A 5000-nucleotide genomic window follows, 5' to 3' on the forward strand; every position below is an offset into this window, starting at 1 on the left:
CAGACTGCACTCCACACACTGACATGAAACTTCGGTGGATAAATGAGAGATTTAAAAAACGACAAGAAATTGATTTTGACAGTGAGCCAGTTTGTTCTGTTCACCCTTCACCCACGTCTGAGCTGGACTCGGTGACCCGGGGAGTGTGGGGGAGAGTGAGGGAGGAATGTGGGTGACAATAGTGTGATGGCAGAGGAGCAGTGAGCAAGAGAACAGACTGTTCAGTCACAGGTGAAGGCTGATAGATCGCTCTGATACTGTCATGGGGTCAGAGATGGCTGTGGGGGCTAGTCACACTGTTAAACTAATGAGGACATGTTTATTCTAACACTTCCCGTGTCATATTTTGGACATTTTGTTCTACGTTTTATTGCAAAATAAAAAGTAATAATCATCTGTGCGTTGCAGTGATCCACATCTACTCCTGGACCACCCTGACACAAAATGGCAAATTGCTTTTTGCCAGTGAAAGTCAATGATGGTTTAACACTTTGGCCTGCAGTTTGATTTGTGTTTTAGCCAAAAAATGTCTGCAACTAAGGCCATTTATCTGAATGTCAAGATACAGCAAAATGGCTGAAACAGTGTCGTCGATATGACATAAGACATGAAGATGCATGCACAGGGCCCTGACAATTGACTGTATCAAGCTGAAAAAGAATATCATGTGATATAATGTTAGACAGGAAAAACAGAAGCTATAATGTAATCTTACCCTATGTGAAAACATTTACAGATGAAATGTATTGTAGACTTCAAGTCAATATGTCAATCCACCTGAAGTCCAATAAAAACATACCTGGTGCACAGCTTTTCCTGTTCGATTTTATTTTTATCTGTGTATTGCAGTGACACAAAGAGCTCCTCCTGGACCACCCTGACACAAAATAGCAAATTGATTTTTGTCAGTGAAGGTCAATGATGGTTGAACACTGACTTGCAGTTTATTTTGTGTTTTAGCTACAAATGTCTGCAACTAATGTATTGTGCTTGAATGTTGACAAATAGCAGAATTGCTGAGACAGTGTCATCGATACTGCTCGTGTATTCAGTGTGGACATTTTTTATTTTACAATGTGAGTGTGGACCTAAAAAGACCTAAAAAACTTCAAGTGGACTTTGGGGGCTGTGTGTGTATTTATGTGTGTGTGTGTGTGTGTGTGTGTGTGTGTCTGTGTGTGTCTGTGTGTGTCTGTGTGTCTGTGTGCGTGTGTGTGCTAGCAGTCTGCATGGGTACCACAGGTCAGATAGGGCAGGTAACTGATTATCCAGTCCGGTCGAACCAGGTCTGTGTGTGGGAAGAGGTGGAGAGAAGAAGAAGAGGGAGGTGGTGCATCCCGAGGTATATCTTTATGTGCTCATTAGTTTAAAACCTCTTAAAGCTTCACCCCTAAACTTTACACCGTGACCATGAATGCAAAGGATTTCCTCTGCATTGTTGTGTTTAAAGCACACTTTTGTTCGGTTAAGACACAAGAAAAACAGACTGTGGGAGCTGAGCTCTTTAAGAAGGTGAAGATTCTGCGGTTTGGACAAACAAGATTTGGCCACTGAGGGTTTCGAATAACAACCTGTAGTTTGGTTTAAAAAGAAATAAGGAACTTCATTTATTAACCTTAGCTGTACATGCAGCTGCTTCATTGTTAATGAATCTTTCCAGATATATCCCAATATCAGCTACAGACAAACTCATTTCTTGACTCTTTAACTGCTTGAAAAAAACTCTGATGTAAGTCTCACGTCAGTCTCCCCTGTGTGGCTGTCTAGAATGAGGAAGTGAAGTTAAAGTGCTGAGGTTAAAGGTGAAACTGGTTGTCATGGCAACATCTTTTAGGTCAGTATCAGGGGTCTTATCAGTGCTCTCTAAACTTCTCTGCCTGACAGTGCTGTGATCAATATGAATCACCATTACATTCCAGCTCACTCCATTTGAGAAGTCCAAATAATAAAGAAAAATGCTCATATTACACTGAAGAATTATTGTAGATTGAATTAGTTTGAATATTTGGAGGGTTAAAACTCATAATGAATCTGGATATAATATCAGTGATTTCAGCTGCAGGGGTCAGTGCTCTGATTGGTCATTGGTGTGTTACATCACTTATGGTATTCCAGCAGGGGAAGGAATTTCCCACTTTGGGATCAATAAACCACAGCTACTACTGCTACTTCTAATGCTATGATTTATACCACAATTACAGATACTGCTGCAGTGGTTTTATACTTTTATATTTTAAAATAGAATGGCGGAAAGCCCCAGGATCTTATTTTGCTTATTTCCCCAGTGTTTCAGGATTCTCCATGTCAAATTTCATACTTGTATGTAAGTTATGACACTGTAGCACCTTAAGATTTGCATATATGTCCAAAAATTGGGTTTTGGGCCCCTTGAGACAAAACTGCCCAGATCTGGGGTTGCTCATTATCAACTTCTACTTCTATTGGCCCATGATATAGACTAACAGGAAATAATAGTGAAAAAAGGTAGCTGAAAACACCCTGATGGCTGGTTCCAGCTCCAGGTCTGAAAGAGACTAAAAATGACCTCAACAAGACACAAAGTCACTTCAAAGAGATCCAAATGACAACAGAAAGACACAAAACAATTACAGGGATACATACAATTACAAATCTATGCCAAAATGACAAAAAATGACACAAAATCACTTCAAAGAGCCCCAAAATTACCCTAATAAGACACAAAATAACACCAAAGAGACCTCCATGACTACAAAAAGACACAAAATTACCCCCAGGAGACCCCAAAAGTCACAGAACATCCAAAAGGAGACATAAAATGACCTCAGAGAGACAGCATAATGACTATAAAGAAATGCTAAACCACCACAAAGTCTGTGATTCTTGCTTTTGTGTAGGAATTATTCAGTGCCCATTGTCAGATAATACCATTACAAGTCTGCTGTAAATACCTCTAGCACTGAAATACAACTACAATTTATCATATAGGCATGTGACAGTGAGTAGTTTACTGTGTGACGTATATTATGTGTTTAGTTTGAATTACACTGACATCAGCTCTAGCTGGCTCCTGTAACCTGCTAATCAAATCTTGTGTAGTGAATATTGGTGAGTTAAATAGTTGAGACATATCATCCTGCTGAGACCAACACATGGCTTGTTCTAACCTCTTCTTGCTTGTTTCCTTCCTTCAGTTCACTGGCAAAGCTATTGAAAACAAACAATATTACTAATATATTCATGTGTAGACAACAAAGCTTCAGTCTCTCTCTCTGTCTGTCGCTGCCCCCGCCCCCTAAAATTCACTCCGCCTTCCCCTCTTATCAGTGTGTATCCTGACTAACCCCCACCCACCCCACCTGCAGCGCCAGGCCACATCGCCACTGTAACTCATTAACCAGGACTTCCTTTTATCCAGCCCAGACAACCCCGAGGTCACTGCCCGACCCACTGCGCTCAGTTTCAGATGTCGCGCTCACACTGTACTGCTGATAATTTGCTTATTTGGACCTGCAGATAGCATCAGAAACAAAAGAACAGAATGAGGAAATAGTAATGTGCAGAAAACATATTTTCAGACTCTTTGCTGTAATCTGCTTCCTTTCCTGCTTATTGATACTGACCCATATTGGAAGTTGCAATTCTCGTTTCCTCCACACTGCCACAGCAGCAGCACAGGACTGATGGATCCAACTCATGCTTTAAAGGATGTTGCTCTTGTATCAGTGAATTACTGTATGTTATTATGGGAGCTGGAGAAAGGTGGCATCTGGATTAAAACTACCTCCCTACCTTAAATGCTACCTCAGTCCCCAGAAGAAGGACTGTGACTGTCTTTGTTACTTGCACTATTATCTGTTAAAAATAAATGAAAGAAAACTATCCTCACGCAGTTATTATTCTTTTTTCCTCTGTACAAAATTTGCACTGAATCATAAATCTTAAACTGGGATGTGAACAGAAACTGTAACCTTTGTGTACTGCTACACCTGGATGTATAGACAGCTTCTACAAAATAACTTTGGAAAAAATTAAAAAACGGGATGATTCTCTAAATTGGACACAGATGAAAACAGTTACAGGTATCAAAGCTAACTAGCCAGCAACTAATCTAACAAAGAAACTGATGCTCATATCAATTACCTTTCAAATATTTATTCTGAGTCTAATATTAAACAATTGCATCTACCATTGGAGAGTGCACTAGTCAGTTGTGTTTTCAACAAGACAGTTACTGTTTGCTAATGCTGGCATAATAAAAACCTGGTACACATTAATGATAAGTTGATCGTGTTCCAGTAAAAAACATCATACGTACTGTACCCACTATATTTGTTGGATTCTGTTATAAACAAAATCAACAGTACTTAGCCGATGTTGCCTGAAAGCTGAGGACTTCCACTGTGGCCAGCACACAGGATGCATTATGTCACATGAAAGCCCACAACTACACTTGTTGGTAGTTAGGTGTGCAGTGGTGTGCAGCACACTGTGAACAGATGCCACTGTGGATAAAGACCCTCCCTCCATTAGCCTACCACCTGGCAGTACGACTGTCAACTGAACTGTTCAATGTCTACGAGGATACGCTTGACTCGACCAGGTAGTGCTGCATGTTTAAGCTCTATCTGTTGTAGATTCAACGTGGTTTCTCTTCCTTTGGAGAATAACGTATATCGGTAGATACAGGTAGATGTTTTTAATAAAGGAGGACAAGTTATGTCAACCTGTGGCACATTTTATTACAAAAGTTGGAACTGCGGCTGTTAATGGCAGACATAGATCTCATGCTTTCACTTGATAAGATTTAGTTTCTGCTCAATGCCTGAACGATAAAGAATTATGCTAAAATAAAGAAGCTGGGCGAGGGCAGGAGGAGGCAGGGCTGACCAATCATTAATGCAGCAGGTATGCCCTGTGTCGTTATCAGCTGGCAGGCAGCCAAGCCCCAAACCGAAAAACAACAAAAAAATGGCTTATCAGTCGAGGTCGGCTCTGCTCCTGACTGCTCAGGCCTTGAG

Source organism: Plectropomus leopardus, chromosome 6 (assembly GCF_026936395.1).
Source record: "Plectropomus leopardus strain MGB_pleo_1.0 chromosome 6, ASM2693639v1, whole genome shotgun sequence".
Lineage (NCBI taxonomy): Eukaryota > Metazoa > Chordata > Actinopteri > Perciformes > Serranidae > Plectropomus > Plectropomus leopardus.